The sequence below is a fragment of the Cucumis sativus genome, chromosome 2, assembly GCF_000004075.3.
Source record: "Cucumis sativus cultivar 9930 chromosome 2, Cucumber_9930_V3, whole genome shotgun sequence".
NCBI classification, from domain to species: Eukaryota; Viridiplantae; Streptophyta; class Magnoliopsida; order Cucurbitales; family Cucurbitaceae; genus Cucumis; species Cucumis sativus.
Genome location: NC_026656.2, coordinates 16,391,194 through 16,403,653, shown reverse-complemented (window position 1 = coordinate 16,403,653; position 12,460 = coordinate 16,391,194). Strand labels below are relative to the sequence as shown.

The 12,460-nt window shown below is 37.3% G+C and overlaps 1 long non-coding RNA gene across 1 annotated transcript; it reads right to left on the bottom strand.

Annotated features, from left to right (window-relative positions):
• Positions 1 to 634: 634 nt before the first annotated feature.
• LOC116402116 lies at positions 635 to 11,706 on the bottom strand. Its single transcript, XR_004214548.1, has 5 exons — positions 11,499 to 11,706; positions 1,356 to 1,419; positions 1,108 to 1,250; positions 844 to 1,006; positions 635 to 737 (listed from the first exon to the last, which is right to left on the bottom strand). It is a non-coding gene; the product is annotated as an uncharacterized LOC116402116 (long non-coding RNA).
• Between the last annotated feature and the right edge of the window lie 754 nt (positions 11,707 to 12,460).

The window sequence follows — 12,460 nt, the reverse complement described above, 5'->3', positions numbered from 1 at the left end:
TAGATGAGTTAACACTTCAAAAATACTTCCTATAAAAAGTTATTATATATAGGGACAATCTTCCTTTGTGTTTGGACTGCACCCATGCATTTATAGCACAGGAGCATTCCTTTAGATCACATCGTATCCTTTAGAGATCGCAGTTTGCTACCTTGATTTTCAACTTTTGTCGAGCCCTTTAGAGTTAGTTTGGTTTGAAATAGAGATTGTTGTCTTATGCGATCAAGGTTGTGAAATATCTCATATATTTTTTTTAATGGAACATTTGATTAGAGAGTAAGGGTTTTGAGAGGTCTTGGGAGGAGATTGAGACCATTGCTGGTTTAAGGCATTTGTTAGTTAAAAACATTACTTTATCCCGTATATCTAAGACAAGCCAAGCTTATTTTCTTCTTAAAACATACTATAATTAGTCAAACAAAAAAATGTTAATAGTCAAATACATTTTTTATTTGACAATTAATTGTGTTAATTACAACAATAACTATAAAAATTGGTTATCATCTCTGTTTTGTTTAAAAATCAAATCAAGAGTTTAACTAAATGGAATGCACTACAATGATGATTCTGCTATTATCAGTAATACACAAACCTTGCATATTGAGTGATGAGGATCTCGAAGATTGACCAGTAGATCACTTTCAAAATCAAAGTGCACAATATTCTTTCTGTGCAGGTGTTCCATTCTAAAAGCCGCATCCATAGCAATCAAGAGGCGCTTCCACTTTTCAAGACTCCTGCATCAATTGTATTTATGCTTAATCTAAGGGTGAAGATACATTATACTGCAACTAACTTCTAACAAATTAAATTAAACGTATGAAAAATGAGAACAATTGTTACTTTTCATTCTTCAACAAAGCATTTTTGAGCGAACCATTGGCCATATATTCTGTTACTGTGGCCACAGATCTCCCAGGCCCATCAAGCACGACACCATAAAAAGTACCACATTTGGGTGGTGCAAATCAGCAAACTTAATTGCTTCATTCTAAAAATCTTCTCACTGGTACAATATAAAACAACAAAAAGGACTTGAGTCAAGGAAAAAAGAAAAATACACGAATAACAAAAGAAAAGAAAAGCCAGTTGCTTAAAATGAACAACCTTGCGATCTTGTTTAGAAGGTTTCCCAGCAAAACACCTCTCATTGATTCGTTTTATAGCAACATCAGTCCCCTCCATTTTCCATGGTAAAAAGTGCCAAAGGTGCCGGACCCCAATTCTCTTAATTCTTCAAGGTCACTATTCTTTATTACCCGAAGGAAAGAAGAAAAAAAAAAAAAAGATGTTCGGATGGACAATTTAAACATAAAGTGCAACCTTAAGGTTAAAAATGGAAAACTAAGTATTACCTGCAAGCGGCCAAGGCCTTTTGACATTGGAAAACCAGGATTTGCTTTACCTAAAAGTCTTGTCCTGCCATCGTGGGCAAACATGAAACAAGAATAATTATGGCAAAAAACGTGACATATTCCCGTTGAATAGCCAAATGAATGATGTGTATGTTGCATCTTGTTTTGGAGAATGTTCAGCATTGTATTGGTGTCTTATTTACACTTTGTATAAATCAGTCAGATGTCTTGAATGGTGCTTTTGCATTGCTTTGTTTGCATTCCACTCTCAGATAATGGAAGACAATAAAAATAATCCTCTTGTTTTACTTGTGTTTTAGTATGCTTCCTTTTATCCATTGTTTGAACTTTCCTTCAAATGGTGAGCTTCTGGTGTCAAAGTACCATCACATTTGTTGTAATTTATTGAGCTCTTTAGTTATTTTATTACTCTAGTTGAATGGCATAACTTTCGTTTAAATATACATTCAAATCTAATCTTACTTTAACCACTAGTATATGTATGTATACGTGTAAACAAAATCTTGTAATATTGTGTTATCTTATTAACTATGTTGTGAAGTTTATGTAACATTTCACTTGATTGTACTTTTTTTTAAAATAGGACATTTTTTTCATAATTTTTCAAACACAACTAATATCTACTTGGACTCCTTGTACTCCTTGTAAATGGAGTGTATTCTTGATTAACTTAAACACTTAAATTTTTTTACCACACATATCAATTACTAAAATTTCATAATATCAAAATTCAACATATCCATAAGTTAAAAAACATATTTTGTAATAATACTCGAAATTTGGGATGGGTAGTCTGGGTTGTTAGTGTTGTCAGTGTTAGAATACCCCTAGTGGTTTGTGTCAAAAAAGTCTCCTTTTAAAAGTTGAAAGATGCCCTTAAACTTTCGAAAACGGTTCAAAAATACCATTGTCTTTGGTTTTAGATGAAAGTCGCTAAAGTTTTGTTTAAAAAATAATCATCAACTATTGAAAAGTTCTGTTTAAAAAATATTGATGAATTATTGAAAGTTCCATAAATATCCTTTTAAGCTTAAAAAAAATTCAAAAAAATGTTCATCGATCCAATTCATACACCTATTTCTTTACACTTATAATAAAAAGCCCATAGAAAGTAGAGAACTTTTCACTCTTGCCTGAAGCTACAATAGCCCGTAGAAAGTAGGAGAGTTAAGCTTGTTAGGTTAGAATGCGTCGGGTTCGTTTGGGATCAAAACTTGCATCAGAACTCTTCACTCACGGTCGAAGCTACAATAGCTGGTAGAAAGTAGGAGAGGTAAGCCTATTAAGTCATAATGCATTGGGTTCTTTCAGGATCAAACTTTCGTAGGAAACTCTTCACTCTCGACCGAAGCCACAATAACTTGTAGAAAGTAGGAAAGATAAGTTGGTCAGGTCAAAATGCGTCGGGTTCCTTCCGTATTAGTATTTGCGTAGGGAACTCTTCACTCTTGGTGAAAGCAACAATTTCCTGTAGAAAGAAGGTGAGTTGAAGCGATTAGATCATAATGCGATGGGTTCCTTCGGGATCAATACTTGCGTAGGGAACTCTTAACTCTTGGTGGAAGCAAAAATAGCCCGTAGAAAGTCGAAGATTTAAGCCAATTAGTTTAGAATGTGTCGAGTTCCTTCGGGTTCAAAATTTTCGTAGGGAACTCTTCACTCTTGGTCGAAGCAACAATGGCCGGTTGAAAGTAGAAGAGTTAAGCCAGTTAGGTCAGAATGCATGTTTGGTTCTTTAGATATCCGAACTTGCACAGGGAAATCTTCACTCATGGTCGAAGCAACAATAACCTGTAGAAAGTAGGAGAGTTAAGCTGGTTAGGTCAGAATGTGTCGGCTTTCTTTGGGATCAGAACTTGTGTCGGGAACTCTTCACTCTCGATTGAAGCCACAATAGCTCGTAGAAAGTAGGAGAATTAAGCCGGTTAGGTTAAAATGCATCGGGTTCTTTGGGATCATAACTTCTTCGACAACTCTTCACTCTCGGCCGAAGCCACAATAGCCCGTAGAAAGTACGGGAGTTAAGCCATTTATGTTAGAATGCATCGGGTTCCTCGAGAATCAGAACTTGCGTAGGAAACTCTTAACTCTTAGTCAAAGCAACAATAACGCATAGAAAGTCGGGGAGTTAAGCCGGTTAGGTCGGTATGCATCGGTTTCTTCGGAATCAAAATTTGCTTAGGGAACTCTTCACTTTTGGCTGAAGCAACAATAGCCCGTAGAAAGTAGGAGAGTTAAGCTGGTTAGGTCGGAATGCGTCGGGTTCACTTCGTATCAAAATTTTCGTAGGGAACTCTTCCCTCCTGGCCAAAGAAATAATTTCATATAGAAAGTAGGAGAGTTAAAGCGGTTAGATCAGAATGTGTCGGGTTCCTTCGGGATCCATACTTGCGTAAGGAACCCTTAACTCTTGGCTGAAGCAAAAAGAGCCTGTACAAAGTCGGATAGTTAAGCCAATTAGGTCAGAAATGCGTCGATTTCCTTCAGGATCAAAATTTTCGTAGGGAACTCTTCACTCTTGGTTGAAGCTTCAATAACCCGTTGGAAGTAAAAGAGTTAAGCCAGTTAGGTGAGAATGCGTTTAGATCTTTCAATATAAGAACTTGCGTAGGGAAATCTTCACTTATGGTCGACGCAACAATAGCCCGTAGGAAGTAGGAGAATTAACTCGGATAGGTCAGACTGCATCGAGTTCCTTTGGGATCAGAACTTGTGTCAGGAACTCTTCACTCTCAGTTGAAGCCACAATAGCCCATAGAAAGTAGGAGAGTTAAGCCGAATATGTTAAAATGCATCGGGTTCCTTCCTGACCAGAAATTTCATGGAACTCTTCACTCTCGGCTAAAGCCACAATAGCCTGTAGAAAGTAGGAGAGTTAAGCCAGTTAGGTCAAAATGCATTTGGTTCCTTCGATATTAGAACTTGCATAGGGAACTCTTAACTCTTGGTCGAAGCAACAATAGCCCATAAAAAGGTTGAGAGTTAAGCCGGTTAGGTCGGAATGCGTCGGGTTCCTTCAGGATCAAAATTTGCGTAGGGAATGCTTTCTTGGCCGAAGCAACAATAACTTGTAGAAAGTAGGAGAGTTAAGCTGGTTAGGTCAAAATGTGTCAGGTTCCTTCAATATCAGAATTTCCATAGGGAACTCTTCCCTCTTGGCCGAAGCAATACTATAGAAGTAGAAGTTAAAGTGGTTAAATCATAATTCATTGGGTTCCATCGGGACCAATACTTTCGTAGGGAACTCTTAACTCTTGGTGGAAGCAAAAATAGCCTGTAGAAAGTAAGAGAATTAAGACGGTTAGGTCAGAATGCATCGAGTTCCTTTGAAATCAGAATTTTCGTAGGGAACTCTTTACTATTGGCCGAAGCAACAATAGCTCGTTGGAAGTAGAAAAGTTAAGCCAGTTGGGTCAGAATGCATTTGGTTCTTTCGATATCAGAACTTGCATAGGAAAATCTTCACTCATGGAAAGCAATAATAGCTCGTAGAAAGTAATAGAGTTAAGCTGGTTAGGTTAGAATGCATCGAGTTCCTTTGGTATCATAACTTGTGTCAGGAACTCTTCCCTCTTAGCTGAAGCCACAATAGCCCATAGAAAGTATGAGAGCTAAGCAAAATAGGTTAAAATGCGTCGGGTTCCTTCCAGATCAGAACTTGTGTTGGGAACTTTTCACCCTCGGTTGAAGCCACAATAGACCATAGAAAGTAGGAGAGTTAAGCCGAATAGGTTAAAATGCATCTAGTTCCCTCGAGATCAGTACTTTCATCAACAACTCTTCACTCTCGACTAAACCCACAATAGCCCGTAGAAAGTAGGAGAGTTAAATCGGTTAGGTCAGAATGCGTCGGGTTCCTTTAGGATCAGAACTTGCTTAGAGAACTCTTCACTCTTGGTCGAAGCCACAATAGCCCGTAGAAAGTAGGGGAGTTAAGACGGTTGGGTCAGAATGCATCGGGTTCCTTCAGAATAAGAACTTGCATATAGAACTCTTAACTCTTGGTCGAGGCAACAATAGGTCGTTGGAAGTAGAAGAGTTAAGCTAGTTCGGTCAAAATGCATTCGGTTCTTTCGATATTAGAACTTGCGTAGGAAAATCTTCACTCATGGTCGAAGCAACAATAGCCCATAAAAAGTAGAAGAGTTAAGCATATTAGGTCAGAATGTATAGAGTTCCTTTGAGATCAGAACTTGTGTCCGGAACTCTTCACTCACGGCCGAAGCCACAATAGCCCATAAAAAGTAAGAGAGTTAAGCCGATCAGGTTAGAATGCGTCTGGTTCCTTCGTGATCAGAACTTGTTGGTGAACTCTTCACTCTCGACCAAGCAACAATAGCCTGTAGAATGTAGGAGAATTAAGTCGGATAGCTCAGAGTGCGTAGGGTTCCGTCCGGATCAAAACTTTCATAATGAAATCTTCACTTATGGTCGAAGCAACAATAACATGTAGAAAGTAGGAGAGTTAAGCCGATTAGGTTAGAATGCGTCGAGTTGCTTTGGGATTAGAACTTGTGTGAGGAACTCTTCACTCTCGGCCGAAGCCACAATAGCCCGTAGAAAGTAAAAGAGTTAAGCTGGTTTGATTAAAATGAATCGGGTTCTTTTAGAATCAGAACTTGTTCGTGAACTCTTCACTCTCGGCTGAACCTACAGTAGCCCGTAAAATGTAGGAGAGTTAAGCCGAAAAGCTCAAAGTGTGTCAGGTTCCTTCCGAATCAGAACTTTTATCGGGAACTCTTCACTCTCGGCTAAAGCCACAATACCCCATAGAAAGTACGAGAGTTAAGTCGGTTAGGCAAAAATGCATCGGGTTCCTTCGTGATCAAAACTAGCGTAGAGAACTTTTCACTCTTTGGTCGAAGCCATAATAACCCGTAGCATGTAGGAGAGTTAAGCTGGTTAGTTCAGAATGTGTTGGGTTCCTTCGAGATCAGAACTTGTGTGGAGAACTCTTCAATCTTTGTCGAAGCCATAATAACCCATAGAAAGTAGGAGAGTTAAATCGATTAGGTCAGAGTGCATCGGGTTCCTTCGAGACATGAACGTGCATTAGGTACTCTTCACTCTTGGATGAAGCAATAACAGCCCATAGAAAGTTAGAGAGATAAGTTGATTAGGTCGCAATGCATCGGGTTCCTACGGGATCAAAACTTGCGTAGGGAACTTTTCACTTTTGGTTGTAGTAACTATAGCCGGTAGAAAGTAGGAGAGTTAAGCGGGTTAGGTCAAAATCCATCGGGTTCCTTTGAGTTCAGAACTTGCGTAAAGAACTTTTCACTTCGCCGAAGCCACAATAGGCCGTAGAAAGTAGGAAAGTCAAGCCGGTTAGGTCAGAATGCATCGGGTTCCTAAATTGCATAAGGAACTCTTCACTCTTGGTTGAAGCAACAATAGCCTGTAGAAAGTTGGATAGTTAAGCTAGTTAGGTCAGAATACGTCAGGTTCCTTCAGAATCAAAGCTTGCGTAGAGAACTCTTCACTCTTGGCTGAAGCAACAATAACCGGTAGAAAGTAGGAGAGTTAAGCTGGTTAGGTTGGAATGTATCAAGTTCTTTACGTATCAGAATTCACATAGGGAACTTTTTACTCTTGGCCAAAGCATCAATTTCTGTAGAAAGTAGGAGAGTTAAAGTGGTTAGGTCAGAATGCGTCGGGTTCCTTCGGGATCGATAGTTGTATAGGTAACTCTTCACTCTTGGCCGAAGCAACAATAGCTAGTTGAAAGTAGAAGAGTTAAGCCAATTAGGTCAGAATGCGTTGGGTTCCTTCGATATCAGAACTTGCGTAGGAAAATATTCACTCACGGCCGAAGCAACAATAGCCTGTAGAATGTAGGAGAGTTAAGCCGATTAGGTCAAAATTCGTTGGGTTCTACGGTATTCAACTTTTCCTTCCTTACACTTCTTTTTTTCTTGTTCATTTTATTGATATAATTTTTACCACAACTCATCAGATAGGAATTGATAACCATTTTCTTTTTTAGAACTGTTTTCTTTTTATTTTAAAAATTAAACATATATACAATGCTTGCACTTTTAAGATTAGTGGCGATTTAAGAAGAATGATGATGGTTTCATTCGTGACTTTCATTTGTGGTTCTAGGCCTCTAAAATTTTTTTCAATTACAATACTATGACGTCAAATAACTGTCGCGAAAAGTATTATCCGAAAAGTTTCGCCTTTTCCCGCGCGTTTTTTTCCTTTTGTGATAATTTTTTTTCCTCCCTCCATTTTGTGATATAAACAACTGTCGTAGTAGATAATTTTTGTTGTAGTGTTACTACATTTGGAACTTGACAAAAACCTGTTTGCTAGATGATCCCTTATATGACTCAATTTCTTTTTCCTAGTGTTTTTATTCACTTATAAAGTCATTTCAAACACAATACTATACATTTGATTTGTGAACTTTAGTCACTATGGTTTCTTTACCTATGCATTGCCAAATCAAGCACTATACCATAAAACTTCTAGGACTAACTTATGAATTGATCAATTAAAATGACATGATTTGCACTATAGACGCCTTTTGCACACCACTTAGGTTGGTTTAGCACTATAGTTCTTGTCTTATTTACCATTTTTGGTCGTTAATTCCTTCTTTGTTTTTCAATTTTTGGTAGTTTATGAGTTAAGAAAGCTCACACTTAAGCATTGTTTGATAGTCTTTACAGCCTAAGCACCTCTTGGACACTACATAGGTTGGTTGGCACTATAGTTGATGCACTTGCACACTTGGTTTCCATTTAAGGTCCTTAAGTCCTTTTTGGTCACTTTTTGGTAGGTTATGTGTTGGAAATTGATAAGAAACCCCTAGGCATTGGATCTAAGAATCATGTTAAACAACAAGACTCAAAGAACACAACCCCACTAGCCGCAAAACCAATTTGATTTCAACCCCTAAGATAGGCTACATACAAATTGCTTAGATGATCTAAGAAACCAAGGATCGAACAAAATTAGAAACTCCCATCAATCCTTAATCTTCAAAACACTCCACAAGTAAGGTAGATCAATTCTCACTTGAATGCTTCAAATGTTTGTGCATTCTATCACAACAGACAAGAACAAAATTCTACATTCTAGAATTTTCAGATTTCTTTCATCCCAAATTCTTCTTTTTAAATGTGGAAAAATTACAACCCTATTTATACTAATTAAAATATGAAATGAAAGGTCAAAACATTTAATTTGATAACCTTTCAACTAACATAATAACTAAAAACACATAAACATTATTTCTTAAACATTTAAATTTATGACTTTTGAGTTGCCCAAAATAACTCTTCAACTTCCAAGCATTGCATCTACTCAACTTCTTCATTTGATTCAATCATGATTTCTTGATCCATATCAGGAATGCTCACAGTTAAACATTCTTGGTTTGTCTTTAAACCTTAGGCACCTTTTGGACACTACTTGGGTTGGTCTGGCACTATAGTTGTTGCTTTTGTGCACTTATTTTCATTTTGGGTCGTTAAGTCCTTTTTTCTGACATTTTGGTAGATTTTGAGTTGAGAAAGCTCACACTTAAGCATTCTTTGGTTGTGTTTATATAATAGGCACGTTTTTTAAACTACTTAGGTTTGTTTGGCACTATAATTATTGCACATGCGCACTTGGTTGCCATTTCGGGTCGTTAAGTTATTTTTTCAGATATTTTGGTAGGATATGAGTCGACAAAGCTCACACTTACAAGTTCTTGGGTTGCATTTACAGCTTAGGCACTTTTTGGACACTACTTAGGTATGTTTCGCACTATAGTTGTTTCACTTAGGCACTTGGTTGCCAATTGGGGTCGTTAAGTCTTTTTTTTTTTACATTTTTGTTTGTTATGAGTCGAGAAAGCTCACACTTAAATATTATTTGGTTGCGTTTATAGCTTACGCAACTTTTGGATACTACTTAGGTATGTTTGACATTTTATTTGTTGCTCTTGGGCACATGCTTGCCATTTCGAGTCGTTAAATCATTTTTTCTGACTTATCGGTAGGTTATGAGTCGGGAAAGCTCACACTTAAGCATTCTTTGGTTGTCTTTAAACCTTAGTCACCTTTTAGACACTAATTAGGTTGTTTTAACAGCATATTTGTTTAACTTACGCACTTGGTTGAAATTTTTGTTCATCAAGTCCTTTTTTGTGATTTTTTGGTAGCTTATGAGTTAAGAAAGCTCACACTTAAGCATTCAATGGTTGCCTTTACAACTTAACACCGTTTGGATAGTAGTTAGGTTGGTTTGACACTATAGTTATTGAATTTGGGCACTTGGTTGCCATTTCGGGTTGTTAAGTCATTTTTTTCTCATTTTTTCGTAGCTTATGAGTTGGAAAAGCTCACAGTTAAGCATTGTTTGGTTGATTTTAAGCCTTATGCACCTTTTGGACACTAGTTAGGTTAGTTTGGCACTATATTTGTTGCACTTGGGCACTTGGTTGCAATTCGAGTCGTTAAGTCCTTTTTTCTAACATTTTGGTAGGTTATAAGTAGAGAAAGTTCACACTGAAGCATTCTTTGATTGCATTTACAACGTAGGCACCTTTTGGACACTACCTAGGTTTTTGGCATTATAGCTGTTGCACTTGGACACTTGATTTCCACTTCAGGTCGTTAAGTCCTTTTTCTCACATTTTTTAAAGTTATGATTTGGAAAATCTCACACTTAAGCATTTTTTTTGCTGTCTTTAAACCTTAGGAACCTTTTGGACATTAATAAGGTTTCTTTGGCACCATAGTTGTTGCACTTTGGCACTTGGTTGCAATTTCGGGTTGTTAAGTCCTTTTTTCTAACTTTTGTTAGGTTATGAGTCGGGAAAGCTAACACTTAAGCATTCTTTTGTTTCCTTTACAGCTTACGCACCTTGGTTTGGCACTATAGTTGTTGTACCTTGGCATTTGGTTGTCATTCCGGGTTGTTAAATTCTTTTTTCTAACTTTTTAGTTGGTTATGAGTCTAGAAAGCTCACATTTAAGCATTTGGTTTTCTTTAAAGCTTAGGCACCTTTTGGACACTACTTAGGTTTATTTGGCACTATAGTAGTTGCATTTGGGCACTTGGTTGCGATTTTAGGTTGTTCAGACCTTTTTTTCTCACTTTTTGGTAGCTTATGCATTGGAAAAGCTCACAGTTAAGCATCGTTTGGTTGTCTTTAAATCTTAGGCACATTTTGGACACTAGTTAGGTTTGTTTGGCACTATAGTGTTGCATCTGGACACTTGGATGCAATTTGTGTCGTTAAGTCCTTTTTTCTAATATTTGAGTAGGTTATGAGTAGAGAAAGCTAACACTTAAACATTCTTTGTGTTGGAATTTATGTCCTAAAACAGAACAAGAATTCTAACCAACGATAACAAAAAAATCCACCTTAACCCTTGATCCATGCCGTCCATTGGGAGGTACAGCACTGGACATGATTGAGAACTATCGGTTCCCAGCCGCAAGTTTCGACATCGACAAAGATTTTCCAAGGGAAATGAAAATTTTGGAAATGGGTAGTGAAGAAAAATAAGGTTGAAAGGATTTTGTTTGGAGAGTGGACAAAATTATGACCGATGTGGAGAAAAGGGAACATATGGGGTTCGGTTTACAGGGATTTTTCTTAAGGATTGTTGGAATAACAAAGAGATTGTGAGGAGATTTAAGGGCAACGACAAGAATGGCAGAATGTTAAATCCCAAAAGACTAAATGGCCAATTGAATGTTTAAGTAGATTGATTTGCCTGTTAGCTGTTTTCTTGCTTCTTTACGGAAATGGGGTAGAAAGAGTAGAACGATGACATAGTTCACTTTGTTTTTCTCTTTACAAAGTAGCCAATGACTTAAAAGAAAGACATTGCACAACAAGACCATTAGAAAATAATATACGTAAGAAAGAATACAACGTAAGCAGAAAAGAAATGGAAGAAAAATACCCCAAAACTTCAAAATGCAATATGATCATAACAAATTTGTATCATCATGAACAGATCGAACAAACTCCAAAACAGATTTTGCAGTGGGCTTCCGACTCAAATAAACAGCCTCCATGCTTGCCAAATTCCTAAAGGCAGCGCAATTAAGCAGTAACCATCAATTCAAAACAACAGGAAAGACAGAAAGAGTTGCAATGCGTTAGTTTACTGTTTCAGATCGCTTTAGAAGGGGACCCTGCAACAAATTCCGACCAGACCCAGAGGCCAGCTGCCGCTTGATCTTCTCCAAACTGTCCCCGGCATCTTCCGCTCTCTCCACCAACAACAATCATAAATTAAAAACATGTTGAGCCAACAAAGATACACACCAGCAAACTTTTGAACATAGGACCCTCCTAAACTACTCACTTTTGAACATAGGACTTCCCAACTATCTACTCACTTCTGAACATACAACCTTGATAGAACACTTATGTACTGTTTCTATTATATTGATATTTGAGACTTAAAGTTGCAATAGAAAGAAAATTACAGAGAAATTACAAACAACAAGCAAAGAAACCCTCCTAATCCAAAACAGAAATAAACACAATTCAAAATACTACAATTAAAACCAGAACAATTCTGGCAGGCCCTTCCTTTTACTAAAAACTGCCTGCCCTTTCCCATCTCCCTCTCATCCATTTAACTTCCTGTTTTAGATAACTGTCATCCTTTTGAATAAGTAACTGTGTTGATTACTAACGTGCCTTACTTTCCTTTCTTCTATTATAAGTAAAATAACAATGGTGGTCTAACAGACCTCCTAAACTATCCACTCTAGAGCATGTTAAATCACCAATTCATCCAAAAACTAATGACGTAAATGTAATATTATATCTTCAACGTAAATGTAAATGTAAACTAATGACACTACAAGTGATTTTGAAACTAAGACATTGAAGCAGTCTGTTAGGAAGGGTGATGGAACCAGCAAGAGTGGGGGAGTTCTTTAAAACAATCAGAGGTCAAGAGAAAGAAGGGATCAGCTAAATCTATTTCTGGAAAAAACGTGAAAAGATTGTCAGGTGATGATGATAAAAAGGAAACCACACCTGTGCTGAAACCAGCCTCCAAAAATTGGAAGTAAATCAAAGGATCAAGGCACTCTTGAAATTGGAAGTAAACTTG